Consider the following 15,415-nt stretch of genomic DNA (forward strand, 5'->3'; position numbering starts at 1 on the left):
CTCCAGGGCACACAGCGCCCGCAGCCAGCCTCCAACAGCACCAACAGCAGCACCACCTCGCCAGCCCAGGCTTGCCACTGCGCAGGGCCCGCCTGCACGCACACTCAGTGGTCTTGTGCCAGGCCTGGGGAGAAACGTGCCTGCACGCCACCTGCCAGAGCCCACCCGAGGGACCCCCTCACCCACCAACCCACCCACCCACCCGGCCGGCAACCCTCCGCTGGGCACCCTCCCCCGGCCCCCGCAGACACACCCCCACCGCAGACACCAGCCGCAGTCCCGCCCCTGGGTGTAGCCTGGGTGTAGGGGATGCCCAGGCGCCCCACTGTGGCGTGGGCAAACCTGCCCTGTGGACCGAAATGCCTCTTGTGCCCCGAAGCCTGTGGGTGGTGTAGGACTGAGTGCGTGCCTGCTGCCTGCGTGCTGGCCTGTGCGTGCGTGTGTGCATCAGTCGGTGGGTGAGGGTGACCCCGTGCGCTGGAGTGTGCCGTGCGGCGCGGCCCGGCCACCCCGGCTCCCTCGCGACCCTCGGCTCCCGGTGCCCGGGCCCAGGTCCCGACCCGTGGTGGTGCCCAGCGTGGCTGATTGCTTGCTGCGTCACTTGCTTGCTCGGCGGGAGTGAGGGTGGCTGTGGGGGAAGGGATGGGGGTGGGAGAGGGGGTGGGGCGGGGAGCGTCCCCGGGGCGCCCGTTCTCCATGGGGCCTGCCTGCCTGCCTGCCTGCCTGCCCGCCGGGGCTGGGTGTCCGGGACCCCGTGGGTGCGTGCGTGCGTGCGTGCGTGTGCCAGCTGCTGGGGCTCCCAGCGTCGTGCCCAGCCGTAGGAGGGCAGGGCGCAGCAGTGTGAGGCGCCCCCTCGAAGCCCAGCCGCGAAGGCCAGCCCTCCAGCCCTCTGGCGGCGGCAGAGGAGGCAGCAGCGCCTCCCGAGCTGCAGGAGGCCTAGGGACCAGGAGAATGCGGGGGTGCGGGGTGAGGCGCCCTGGCTGCGGGCAGGGGGAGGCGGCCTGCGATGAGAGCTGGAGTGTCCTGGGGGTCGCTCAAGCAGGAGGTGGGCCGGTGTTGGCCTGGCGGTGCGGGCAGGGGCGGCAGCGGGTGCAGCAGGGGTGGAGGGTGGGCTTGGGCGGGCGGTGCAGCTGGTGTGCGGGCTTGGGTGGGCTTGGGCAGGGGTCGGGCAGGGCAGGGTGGTCGAGCAAAGCAGGGCAGGGCTGGGCAGGGGCGGGCAGGGGCGGCAGCAGGCTGAAGAGCGGCTGTGATGTGGTGTGTGTCGTCTACGGCCATACCACCCTGAATGTGCCCGATCTGGGAAGCTAAGCAGGTTCGGGCGTGGTTAGTACTTGGATGGGAGAGCGCCTGGGAATACCGGGTGCTGTAGGTTTTGCCCGTGCCCGCTCCCTCCTTTTCCTGCCTGCCTGCCCGCCCCGCTCGCCCACCAAGCCCCAGCCCACACCCCCGACCAGCTCAGAACCCCGGCACACCACCAGCACCCTGCCACCTGCCACCTGCTCCCCTGCCTACCTGCTTTGGCCTGCCCAGCTTCCCTTCCCACACGCCTCCCACGCCCCATGCAACCCAGGGCCCCCCCCCCACCACCGCGTGCGTGCAACGGTGCCCACCCCGAGGCCCCACACACACTAGCCAGCGCCCCAGCCCGCCCTACCCTGCACAGCCAAATGCCACAAACACACACACACACAGCCAACCTCTTCTGCCAAGCACACACACTCACGCACGCCACGCCACCATCTGCCCTCGGCCCGCAGCCTCCCTGGCCACCTGCCCACACCCACACCCACACCCACACCCGGAATCGGGCCCCTCCAGGGCACACAGCACCCGCAGCCAGCCTCCAACAGCACCAACAGCAGCACCACCTCGCCAGCCCAGGCTTGCCACTGCGCAGGGCCCGCCTGCACGCACACTCAGTGGTCTTGTGCCAGGCCTGGGGAGAAACTTGCCTGCACGCCACCTGCCAGAGCCCACCCGAGGGACCCCCTCACCCACCAACCCACCCACCCACCCGGCCGGCAACCCTCCGCTGGGCACCCTCCCCCGGCCCCCGCAGACACACCCCCACCGCAGACACCAGCCGCAGTCCCGCCCCTGGGTGTAGGGGATGCCCAGGCGCCCCACTGTGGCGTGGGCAAACCTGCCCTGTGGACCGAAATCCCTCTTTGCCCCGAAGCCTGTGGGTGGTGTAGGACTGAGTGCGTGCCTGCTGCCTGCGTGCTGGCCTGTGCGTGCGTGTGTGCATCAGTCGGTGGGTGAGGGTGACCCCGTGCGCTGGAGTGTGCCGTGCGGCGCGGCCCGGCCACCCCGGCTCCCTCGCGACCCTCGGCTCCCGGTGCCCGGGCCCAGGTCCCGACCCGTGGTGGTGCCCAGCGTGGCTGATTGCTTGCTGCGTCACTTGCTTGCTCGGCGGGAGTGAGGGTGGCTGTGGGGGAAGGGATGGGGGTGGGAGAGGGGGTGGGATGGGGAGCGGGGAGCGTCCCCGGGGCGCCCGTTCTCCATGGGACCTGCCTGCCTGCTCGCCCGCCGGGGCTGGGTGTCTGGGACCCCGTGGGTGCGTGCGTGCGTGCGTGCGTGCGTGTGCCAGCTGCCGGGGCTCCCAGCGTCGTGCCCAGCCGTAGGAGGGCAGGGCGCAGCAGTGTGAGGCGCCCCCTCGAAGCCCAGCCGCGAAGGCCAGCCCTCCAGCCCTCTGGCGGCGGCAGAGGAGGCAGCAGCGCCTCCCGAGCTGCAGGAGGCCTAGGGACCAGGAGAATGCAGGGGTGCGGGGTGCGGCGCCCTGGCTGCGGGCAGGGGGAGGCGGCCTGCGATGAGAGCTGGAGTGTCCTGGGGGGTCGCTCAAGCAGGAGGTGGGCCGGTGTTGGCCTGGCGGTGCGGGCAGGGGCGGCAGCGGGTGCAGCAGGGGTGGAGGGTGGGCTTGGGCGGGCGGTGCAGCTGGTGTGCGGGCTTGGGTGGGCTTGGGAGGGCGGTCGGGCAGGGGCGGCAGCAGGCTGAAGAGCGGCTGTGATGTGATGTGTGTCGTCTACGGCCATACCACCCTGAACGCGCCTGATCTCAGAAGCTAAGCAGGTTCGGGCCTGGTTAGTACTTGAATGGGAGAGCGCCTGGGAATACCGGGTGCTGTAGGCTTTTGTCCCCCGCCCGTGCCCGCTCCCTCCTTTTCCTGCCTGCCTGCCCGCCCCGCTCGCCCACCCAGCCCCAGCCCACACCCCCGACCAGCTCGGAACCCCGGCACACCACCAGCGCCCGGCCTGCTTGCCCTGCCACCTGCTACCCTGCCTGCCTACCTGCTCTGGCCTGCCCAGCTTCCCTTCCCACACGCCTCCCACGCCCCATGCAACCCAGGGGCCCGCCGCCACCGCCGCCTGCAACGGTGTCCACCCCGAGGCCCCACACACACTAGCCAGCGCCCCAGCCCGCCCTACCCTGCACAGCCACCTGCCACACACACACACACACACACACACACACACACACACACACCCGCCCAGCCAACCTCTTCTGCCAAGCACGCACACACTCACGCACGCCACGCCACCATCTGCCCTCGGCCCGCAGCCTCCCTGGCCACCTGCCCACACCCACACCCACACCCGGAATCGGGCCCCTCCAGGGCACACAGCGCCCGCAGCCAGCCTCCAACAGCACCAACAGCAGCACCACCTCGCCAGCCCAGGCTCGCCACTGTGCAAGGCCCGCCTGCACGCACACTCAGTGGTCCTGTGCCAGGCCTGGGGAGAAACTTGCCTGCACGCCACCTGCCAGAGCCCACCCGAGGGAACCCCTCACCCACCAACCCACCCACCCACCCGGCCGGCAACCCTCCGCTGGGCACCCTCCCCCGGCCCCCGCAGACACACCCCCACCGCAGACACCAGCCGCAGTCCCGCCCCTGGGTGTAGGGGATGCCCAGGCGCCCCACTGTGGCCCGAAATGCCTCTTATGCCCCGAAGCCTGTGGGTGGTGTAGGACTGAGTGCGTGCCTGCTGCCTGCGTGCTGGCCTGTGCGTGCGTGTGTGCATCAGTCGGTGGGTGAGGGTGACCCCGTGCGCTGGAGTGTGCCGTGCGGCGCGGCCCGGCCACCCCGGCTCCCTCGCGACCCTCGGCTCCCGTTGTCCGGGCCCAGGTCCCGACCCGTGGTGGTGCCCAGCGTGGCTGATTGCTTGCTGCGTCACTTGCTTGCTCGGCGGGAGTGAGGGTGGCTGTGGGGGAAGGGATGGGGGTGGGAGAGGGGGTGGGATGGGGAGCGGGGAGCATCCCCGTGGCGCCCGTTCTCCATGGGGCCTGCCTGCCTGCCTGCCTGCTCGCCCGCCGGGGCTGGGTGTCCGGGACCCCGTGGGTGCGTGCGTGCGTGTGCCAGCTGCCGGGGCTCCCAGCGTCGTGCCCAGCCGTAGGAGGGCAGGGCGCAGCAGTGTGAGGCGCCCCCTCGAAGCCCAGCCGCGAAGGCCAGCCCTCCAGCCCTCTGGCGGTGGCAGAGGAGGCAGCAGCGCCTCCCGAGCTGCAGGAGGCCTAGGGACCAGGAGAATGCGGGGGTGCGGGGTGCGGCCCCTGGCTGCGGGCAGGGGGAGGCGGCCTGCAATGAGAGCTGGAGTGTCCTGGGGGGTCGCTGAAGCAGGAGGTGGGCCGGTGTTGGCCTGGCGGTGCGGGCAGTGGCGGCAGCGGGTGCAGCAGGGGTGGAGGGTGGGCTTGGGCGGGCTTGGGCGGGCGGTGGGGCAGGGCAGGGTGTCGGGCAAAGCAGCGCAGGGCTGGGCAGGGGCGGGCAGGGGCAGCAGCAGGCTGAAGAGCGGCTGTCAGGCAGTGTGTGTCGTCTACGGTCATACCACCCTGAACGCGCCCGATCTCGCAAGCTAAGCAGCGTCGGGCCTGGTTAGTACTTGGATGGGAGAGCACCTGGGAATACCTGGTGCTGTAGGGTTTTGCCCGTGCCCGCTCCTTCCTTTTCCTTCTCTGTCGGTTGCGGAGGAGGCAGCAGCGCCTCCGAGCTGCGGGAGGCAGATGGACAAGGAGAATGCGGGGGTGCGGGGTGAGGCGCCCTGTCTGCAGGCAGATGGAGGCGGCCTTGGAAGAGAGCTGGAGTGTCCTGGGGTGCTGGGATCTGTGCAGTAGGTGTGGATGACACGAAGGTGTGAAGAGAACAGCTCCCCTGCTTGGCAGGACCTGGTGGAGCCTACAGCTGTTTGGCAGGGCCTGGCAGATTTCTCTCTGACCACCTTACGCAGTCTCACCTCCTGTTTGCATGGACACTCAACCACCCCAGTAAAAATTCTGCAATCTATTAGGCATAGTTTGCCCCTGTGAGATGGCTTTTACAACCAACATGAGCTTAAAAGTTAATGTTACCAGGGCCCGGCGCGGTGGCGCAAGTGGTTAAGTCCTCGCCTTACAACCCCGGGATCCCATATGGGCGCCGGTTCTGTTCCCGGCAGCCCCGCTTCCCTTCCAGCTCCCTGCTTGTGGGAACCTGCACCCGTGCGGGGGACCCGGAAGAGGCTCCTGGCTTCGGATCGGCATAGTATCGGCCCGTTGCGCTCACTTGGGGAGTGAATCATCGGACCGAAGATCTTCCTCTCTCTCTCTCCTCTCTCTGTATATCCAATGAAAAAATAATAAAATAATAAATCTTAAAAAAAAAAAAAAGTTAATGTTACTGATAATGTCTTGGTGAGTGGGCCTTTAACTGCGCATAGGATTACAACTTAGCCCATGCTGTTTCCAGACACCTTATTATGTGCCTAACCATTGCTCTGAGATCTGGCCCAAATATTTAGCATGCTTTCTGGGAAATGGCCTGATAAGAGTTTCACAAACTAATGGAAGTGATGGGAGTATGGGTTGAAATTGCTATGACAAAAAATATAGCTATCCTGTTACTGGGACCCTAAAGGTTATCCTGTGACCCCAAAAGGCCATCCTGCTATGGCAAAAATATAGTTACTGTGACCTTAAAGGTTAGCCTGTCCTTGCAACTCTCAACTCTTTAGAACATAGTAAATGTAGTTGCTTTGGCTGCCTTCATAATTATAAGGACTTATTCCAATATCCCACCCTGGACCCTGCGCCATTTCTTCTTCCTCACTGCTCACGGAATTCGCACCAGTCCAGCCATCCACCAATCAGATGTAACCTGGCATTCCACCTGAGAATCCCACCCCCAATCTCCCAGCCCCTTCCCCAAACCCGCCCACTCGCCAATCATCCCCAGGCATTCACCTGCAGGCACCAATCCCCTGGGGCCTGCCCTCAATCCCTCTGAATCCCCGCCCCCCCCACACCTGGCAGACAAAAAAGGCCCCCAGGTGCGGTTCGCCCTTTTTTGCTCTCTCTCTTCCTCTCCTTGGTTCCTCTCCCCTGCTCTTCCTCCCTTCCCTCCCCTTCCCCTGTTCCTGCCCCACTCGGTTCTCTCTCTCTCTCTCTTGCTCTCTCTCTTGCTCTCTCTTGCTCTTGCTCTTGCTCTCTCCTTGGTTCCTCTCCCCTGCTCTCCCTCTCCTCCTTCTTACCTCCCTTCCCCCTCTTTCCCCTTCCCCTTTTCCTGCCCCGCTGGAATAAACCTCTAAGATACCTTCCTAAGATATGTCGTTGCGTCTGGTGTTTTCAGCTCACGGTAAAGAACCAGGTTGCGAGAATTAGCTGCACGTAAAGTATCTTAATATCGTATAACCTAAAACTAGAACTCTTCCACTCTTTTAAATAACTAACAATAATTTTTAACTAGAGGAAATAGGGTGACTTTACTAACATCATGTATACTTTTGATTATTGTTTGATTATTTATGAGGTTGTAGAGCCTACAATTGTAGAGGGATTTAATGTTTGAAACTTTTGCCTTAGATTTTTATATTTCTTCTCTTTTAATGTATTTCTCTCATTAAGTGATGGATAAGTTATAGAATAAGAATTGTAGTAGGAATGTATTACTGAATAAGATGTGTCGTCTACTGAGAAAATGTTGGCTGCAACATCAGAATGGATAATGTCCTGTCTTAAGGTGAAACTATCTGTAGAGTTATCTTTGGAAACATTTACTTGCCCTTTGTAGAGCAGAAACCTAAATAGAGTAAACATGGCTCATTGCTAATTGCAGTTCCTTCCGTCGTTGTAACTCTTGCTTAGTTAGCAAACTGTGTGGGCCTGCAGACCTAATGAACTTTGGTGCCAATACCCTAATCCCCATAAACCAAGTTCTCAGCCCTTTTCCCATGCATAATTCAAGGTAGGGATCTGGTTGTCACAGACAGTGCCAAGGATGGGACCCAGACTTGAGGGAAGTAAGTAGGGGCTGGCAAGCCGAGAAAGAATGTGGGATCCTCCCTCACTCGCCTCTCAAGCGGTTGTAAATTGTGCCCCCCTTGAAGCTATGTCAAAATGCCCTAAAAAAAGAGACTGTGTACTGCTTCTGTATAAATAAAGCAGACAGCTTTCTCGCGTGGTCCACAATGATGTTGGAATTGTAGTGGTCCGTCTCTTCTTTCTACGCCTACTTCACGCACCCTTCTCGAGCTCCGAACTCAGCTGGAGCTGGACTCCGGCAGCTGTCCAACCTGTTCTGTTCTGTCTTTTGACATGGCACTTGACGTCCTCTGCAGGCCTAAATGAGCTGGTCATCATGTCCCCCATATGCACAAGGCATGTCATCTATTGCACAGGCATCAGCAATCATGGAGGTCCAGTCCTGACAAATGCATTCTAATGTTGGACCACAAATCCTACAATCCTCCCTGTGGCCAGAGCTTTCAGTCCAGTGGTCTAGCCAGGGAGTCCCCTAAACTTCACCTGGGGTGACTCTTGTATATGCCAGCCAGTACAGGGTCTAGTTTAGTTTGTCACCCGCATCATACAATGTATACTCATGTATACATTGGTGATTATACTTGCCTGGTTAGTTCCAACCCCAGCCCCATGTCCTATGCAAATCAATGGGTACTGCAGCCTAATCTGCCACAGACCTGGCCAGTATGCACACAGGCAGGAACTGCAGCCTAGTTGGGATGGCCCCCAATAACCCTCTCCAAGACCACCCCAACCCCAGTCTCTGTGTGTACAGATGACTAGCCCAGTCAGTACCACATCTCAATGGGACTCTTGTATACACTGTTGGTCTTGCAGCTTAACTCAGCCAAACTCACCCAATGAACCAGTCCACACATATGCCAAAGAATACCACCTTGTCCAGCCTGGTCCACCCACTTGTCCTGGCTCTCATGCACATCAATGGGAGCTGCAGCCTAACAGGGGAGTGCAAACAGTTTCCCTACTAGGCCCACTCCCAGTCCTGGGTCTTGCACTCTCTAGGGGGTACTGTGGTCCAGCCTGACACAATTTGTACCCTGTCCTGGCCTTTGCCAGTGAATGCTGAGGCAAAACCTGGCCAGTCAGCACTTGTCCTGGCTCTTGCATGTGCCAGTGAATGCAGTGGCCTGGCCTGGCCTCTCTCAAACCTAGTTTGCATGCAGTTTCTTGCAGCCTTCCCAGCCCAGACCACCCCCCAGTCCTAGCTCTCGTGCTTCCCCAGTCTGAACAGTAGCCTAGCTTTCGAGCAAAGCAGCAGGTCCCCCCACAGCCAATTCAATGGACTCACTCCTGGCCTGGGGTCTTGTGCATGCCAGTATGTGCTGTGGCCCAGTCTGGCATGGCTCATCTCACTTGGCATTTGCTGGTGCCTGTTGCAGTCTGCCTCTGCCTGGCCTGCCTTCAGTCCCAGCTTACGTTTGGGGGTGTTGCAGCTTAGCCCAGCCCAGCCCAGCCAGCCCCCAGTCCCTGCTCTAATGTAAACTGGTGACTTTTGTTTCCCAGCATGACTTGGCCTGCACCTTGTCTTGACCCTTGCAACTGCCAGTGGGTGTTGCAGACTGGCTCAGCCTGGCCCACCCCAGAGCCTGATCCACATGTATGCCAACAGGTACTGTAGCCCAGCCTGGTTTAGACTGCCCCAGCCTTAGTTCTTGTGCTCAAAACCCAGGGCTGTATCTTAATAAGGGAGTTCCCCAAGCTCCCCTATCAGCTCAGCTCCCAGTTGCAGATATCACACATTTGTGGGTGCTTGGCTCAGCCTGACTTGGCCCACCTCCAATCCAGACATTCATTGGCAGTTACTGTGGCCTTGCCAGATCACCCCACACCCATTCTGGCTCTCATGGGTGGGTGACACATCCCAATTCTGCCTGGCTCACCCCCAGATCCGAACCTCACATGAATCAGCGGGTGCTGTGACCTAGCTCAGTCGGTTCCCATAGCACTCTGGCTCTTGTAAGTGCCAGCAGCTACTGGAGTCTGGATCAGTCTGGCACACATCCAGACCCAGGCCACACATATGCCGAGTGGTGTTGCAACCATATTCAGCCATGTCTGCCCCCATTCCTGGTTCTCACGTTCACCACTGGAAATTACCACCCAGCAAGTACATCTCCTTAGCTCTATTACCAGGCCTGCTTCCAGCCCAGATCTTGTGTGTGCCAATGGTTGCTCCAACTCAGCTTAGCTCTTGCCATCGGATACTGCAGCCTGGCCTGGCTTGGTCTGCCCTCAGTCCCAACTCTCACTGGTGGATGCTGCAGCCTAGCCCTGCCCAGCTTTTCCCCATATTTTGCTTTCGTGAATAGCCAGCGTTCATGAATACCCCATCCTGGCTCCTGTGCATGCCAGTATGCTATGGTTTGGTTCAGCTCTGCCAGTCTGTCCCCCAAACCATTGACCAGTGGAGCAGCTTTGCCTGATTTAGACCATACCCAGCCCTCACTAACTTGCTCACCAGCAGGAGGTACAGCCCACTAGAGGAGTTCCATAAGTTCCCCCACCAGGTACTCTCAGACCCAGATCTCAGCCAGCGGGTACTAGGCCCCTATCCAATATAGTGTATCCCCCCATACCTTATATGGGCTGGTGGATATTGCAGCTTGGCCTGCCCTACACCCAATAAATGGGTGCAACCTGTGTATGCTTCAGCCTGGACCAGCCTGATCTGTTCCCAACCACAGTTCCCACAAGTATAGGTGAATTCCATGGTCATGCTTAGCTCAAACCGTTGCCTCTCCCAGCTAGCAAGCAAAGCAGCAGATATTGCATTTCCTCAGGGGTGAGCCCATATATCCCCCACAGTATCTGCCCCCAGACCTAGTTCTCTTGTGTGCTGGCTAGTGTCATGGCCCAGCCCAATGTGATTCTCCCCCTGCCCCAACAATCACTGGCAGGTACTGCAGCTTACTCCCTGCCAGGCAGACCCCTCACAAGCCCTCGCTTTTGTGTGTGCCAATGGGTGATGGTCAATGCTTCCTAGCCCAGTTTAAGTCTCCCACATGAGCAGGTGCATTGGTCTGACCCAGACATGTCCTCTGGTGTCCCTCCTTCAACCCCTTCGTTTACCTGCAAGTGCAGCTGCGTTGTCAATGGAAGTCTTCCAGAAGTCATTTCTCATCTGTAACGTGCTCCCTCAGCAGTCTCCCCTCCCACACATCCCCTTACCCCCTTCCCTGAGCAATCTATAGCCCCTGTACCTGCAAGTGCATGGCTTCTTGAATCCAGTCATCTGGTGGCATGCTAACCTGGAGTCCTGCCTGCCTGCTGGGATTCAAGTATGTGCACGGGTCCCTGGGCCCGGTCTGCCTGCATGCCACGCCTGTGTGCCAGCCTCGAGCCCACCATTTATTGTTTCTTAATATATAAGAATTTCAGCCGGGTGCCTAGTGAGGAGTGAAATTTCTGAGCCCTATTTATGAGATGCAGCCAATCAGCTTCCCAAGTGAATAAACCAAGTACCATTCCCTAGGGGTCCATGACAGCCCCCACCTTCCACACACTCACCAATCTTTGCCATTGTCTACCTTGTCATATTTGGCTATTCTTTGGAGTATATATTCATATCTCAATGTTATTTTAAATTGCAGCTCGTAAGTGTCTGTGACTTTGTCCGTCTTTTGATGGGCAGATTCACTCCAGAACACCTGTGGAGAGGGACTGTGTTAGCACGCGCTGCAGTCTGGCTTCTCTCCCTCCTCAGTCCTCCTTTTTTGCATCGGTGGGGATCCTCTGCAAGTACTCGACAGGTAATGTTGGCTTCTAAGGAATCCGATCTGTACCAGTGTGTCTGCCCTGCGAAGACTGGGTTCTTACTACCATCTTCATCACTATCATTTGTAGTAATTTTAACCTATAAACTTTTGCAAATACACACATGTATTGAAGGTAGTAAAACTGACCTAAGTCCTATTTATGTTATCTTTTGGTATATTTGTTAATTATATTTTGTAAATTTTTTAAAAGAAAATTATTTGGTATTTATTTGCAAGACAGGGAAGAGAGAGAGAGAGAGAGAGAGAGAGAGAGAGGGAAAATCTTGATTCAGCAGGTTTAGTCCCCAGTGGTACAACAGCAACAGGAGCTGTACCATATTGAGCTCAGGTGTCTGGAAGTCCATCTGGGTCTCCCGCTTAGATGCCAGGGACCCAAATCCTTGAAACATCATCTGCTGCTTTCCAGATGTATTAGCAAGAAGCTGGATCAGAAGTGGAACATCTGGGGCCCAGCGCAGTGGCCTACTGGCTAAAGTCCTCACCTTGTATGCTCCAGGATACTATGTGGGCACCGTTTCATATCCCAGCTGCTTCACTTCCCATCCAGCTCCCTGTTGTGGCCTGGGAAAGCAGTTGAGGACTTCCATGAGAACTTGCATCTACAAAGGAGTCCCAGAAGAAGCTCCTGGTTCCTGCTTTTGGATCGGCTCAGCTCCAGCTGTTGCAGCTGCTTGGGAAGTGGACTAGGAGACAGAGATCTTTCTCTCCGTCTCTCCTCATCTCTGTAAGTCTGCTTTCCAATAAAAATAAATAAATCTTAAAAGAAAAAGTAGAGCATCTGAGACTTGAACTGAAACTCTAATATAGGATGTGACTGTCCCAAGTGACACTAACCCACCCACAATGTCACAGTACATATTCCTAAAATGATGTTTTAAAAATTTGAGTTGGCTCGTTACTTGCACATTTTTTGGTAAGATGATAGCACATCTGAAATTTTAAGGCAAAGCTCCCTTTATTTTTTCACAAAGATGTTTTGGCTGCTCCTATGCAGTTGTAATTCTTGGTAAATTTCAGAAGGAGTTCATCATTCCTCTGGTGAATCCTGAAGGGATTTGGTGAGGAAACTCATCGAATTCATAGACTAACTTGGGTAAAACTGGTATCTTTACAAATTTGCATCTTCTTGTCCAAAAATAAGCCATGTTTGTCTTCATGTCCTTTGTTTATTCTTCTTGTGAGGAGCAAAGTCCATATATAGTTTTCTCATGATATGTACATTTTCATGACTTTTCGATGACCTGTTATATGCATGTCTTCAAAATTTTTTGCACCAAATTAAACGTACCTGTTAATTCCATTTCCATGAACTTTTTGAATTACCACAGTATAAGACATGTTTGTCTCAAGTCTTCTGAGCATATTCTATACCACGATCTTTCTGACACGGGAACTTCTCACTGATTTTCAAGGTCCAACACTCTTCTCATCATTTCCTCTCCCCAGTTGAACATGCCCAGCTCACATCATTAATTCTCTATAACACACAGTAACTGTTTCTAACACAACATGTCTTCCTGCCTACACACATTCTGTGTTCCCCCACAGAGAGCCCCTCACTCCTCTCTCTCCCACCTTCTCATTTTCTGATAGCTTCTATGTACCCCTCATATTTCAGCTCAAATGTCAGCTCTGATATGAAGCTGCCCTCCAGGCTGACTCAGGCCCCTCTATCCATGTCTCCACGGCCCTTCTAGGGTCTTCCCCATGCACCAGTGACATTAGATTATAAACAGAAGCTGGCACATACCAGAATGAACACACTAAGCTCATTTGCCACCTATAGTTCTGTGGTGCTCGCATTCCAGATGAACACCCAGTTCAAGTACTGGCTTCTCTATTTCTGATCCAGCTCCCTGATGATGTCACTGGGAAAGCAGAGGAGGATGGCCCCAGTGCCTGGGCCCCTACACCCAGGGGCCAGCTCCCTAGCTCCCAGCTCTGGCCATTATAGCCATTTGAATGAACTCTCACTTTTTATTTTTTTTTTTTTAAGATTTATTTATTTTTATTGAAAAAGCGGATATACAGAGAGGAGAAACAGAGGAAGATCTTCCATCCGATGATTCACTCCCCTAGTGACTGCAACAGCCGGTACCTCTTCCGGGTCTCCCATGTGGGTGCAGGGTCCTAAAGCATTGGGCCATCCTCGACTGCTTTCCCAGGCCACAAGCAGGGAGCTGAATGGGAAGTGGAGCTGCCGGGATTAGAACCAGCACCCATATGGGATTCCGGCGCGTTCAAGGCAGGACTTTAGCTGCTAGGCCATGCCGCCGGGCCCTCTCCTTCCTATTGTTTTCTCCTTCTCTTTCTCTCTGTAATTCTGCCTTTAGAAAAAAAAAAAGAAACTAAATAATCTCATTATTATGTCTAAAATAAACATTGAAATGTTTAAATAAAGTATAAATGATCTCTTTGCTTACTTTCAGTTACACAATGTTTTTTTTGAGGGTAAGGCAATGTCTATGAATGTTTGCTAGCAACTACCACAGTATGCAAGGCTCAACTGGCATGTAACAATATTTGTTAAACGTCTAAATTTAAGGTACAAGTACATAAGGACTGGAAACATTGGCACTTGGCAGGCAGGCCAATGGGAACATATTTTAATAATGGCACTCTTTCACTTGCGCCTTTTTTTTTTAATTTGAGAGGCAGAGAGAGGTAGAGAGAGAGAGACCATGTTCCCATTCACCAGCCCACTCTCCAAAAGCCTGCAAGTGCAGAAGCCGGGAGCCAGGACTCCATCCAGGCTTCCAACAGGAGTGGTAGAAAGCCAAGCACTGAAGCCATCACCACTCCCTACTAAGGTCTGGACTCACAGGAAGCTGGAGCGGAGAATCTGATGCAGGAGCTTTGATGTGCAACTCGGGCATCCCAACCGCCTCCTCAGCACTCAGGCTGAATAGTGGCCTCACCTGGGCTACTAACTTACTATGTAAGTTACTACCAGTAATAATGTGAAAGGTTGACCTTGACTTAGTGCAGATTCTAGCTTAATCATTTTCTCCTGATTCAGAATTAATTTCTTTTTCTGCATTGTATTCTAGACACATTGAAATACCAGAAACTACTTTTCTACAGCTCTTTTGCTTTTAGATGTGTTTCTTTATTAGAAAGTCAGAGTTCCAGAAAAAGACAGAGAAAGAGATCCTTCAGTTTGCTTGCTGGTTTACTCCCAAGATGGCGCCACAAGGGCCAGGAATGGGCCAGGCTGAAGACAGAAGCTCCATCTAGGCATCCCACACAGGGATTTTCAAGCATTTGGGCCATCTTTCACTGATTTCCCAGGCACACTAACAGGAAGCTGGATCAGAGGTGGAGCATCCAGGATGTGAACCAGCATCCATATGGGATGCTAGCATCTCAGGCAGCAGCTTGAGTCAGCATATCACAATGCTCGTCCCAAAATGGTTTTGCTGTTGTTTGATTTAAATTGGATTTTAATGTTCATTAGAAAGGTGAGAGGATTACAGACCCATGTGGAACACTGGTTGGCCCAAAATATTTTTGTAAACTTAAAATGTCAGTGTAGTTTCTGCAGAAACACACTGCTTTATCTTGGCATGGTGGCATCCACGGGCACATCTTGCATGGAGGAGTGCTGCAGAGTGGTGTTAGCAGGCCTTGAAACGGGCACAGAGCTGTACCAAGAGATTCCAGGTCCTGTTGACCGTGATAAAGCCCACTTCCCATGAACCTAAGCTTAATAAGTTTATCATGCCCTCATTGTATCCTGTCACAAAAATAATCTACGGATTGATAGAGCAGGAGGTGGAACAGATGTGATGGAACAAAAACTAGCAATTACACAGAGCCAACAGTGATGAACATGTCCTGGTTGGAGGCACAGTGCTGGGTATTTTACACATTTACTCTCTCTCCTCATTCCCTTCCCACCTGATCCAATGAGGCAGGATCCAATTATTGTTAATGATAAGGAAATAAAGGTCCAGTATCATCCTAACTAAGGTCTTGCTGGGTGGCCAACTCCAAAACTAACCCTTTTCACCACTTGTCCGGGGACTGTGTCTCTCCCTCTCTCTCACTCAGCTTTCAGATAAAACTAAACAAATTAAAACAAAAACCAAGAACCTAAAGCTTAAGAAACGGCAGATAACCTGCGGACTCTGTGCACTTGGTGTAACTGTTCTGATGCAAATCATTCTGCCAAGAACATGTAGCAGGTGTCTTGTGGCAGTCTTGTGCCATGTTTGGTGCTAGCACATGGAGATGACCAAGTCACTGTTTCTGACCTAGAAGGAACTCCAGCCGGCGGTTGCATGGACACAGGGAAACATCACACGAAAGAGGGAGCTTCCAGGGTGGGTCCATCCACAGGACAGAACCCA

The 15,415-nt window shown here is 55.4% G+C and overlaps 2 pseudogenes; both read left to right on the forward strand.

The window, feature by feature from the left end:
- Positions 1 to 3,020: 3,020 nt before the first annotated feature.
- LOC121166397 lies at positions 3,021 to 3,129 on the forward strand (annotated as a pseudogene).
- Positions 3,130 to 4,806: 1,677 nt separating this feature from the next.
- LOC121166413 lies at positions 4,807 to 4,915 on the forward strand (annotated as a pseudogene).
- Positions 4,916 to 15,415: the final 10,500 nt, after the last annotated feature.

This window comes from Ochotona curzoniae, unplaced genomic scaffold (assembly GCF_017591425.1).
Source record: "Ochotona curzoniae isolate NIBS_2020 unplaced genomic scaffold, NIBS_Ocur_1.0 patch137, whole genome shotgun sequence".
In the NCBI taxonomy this organism is placed as follows: domain Eukaryota; kingdom Metazoa; phylum Chordata; class Mammalia; order Lagomorpha; family Ochotonidae; genus Ochotona; species Ochotona curzoniae.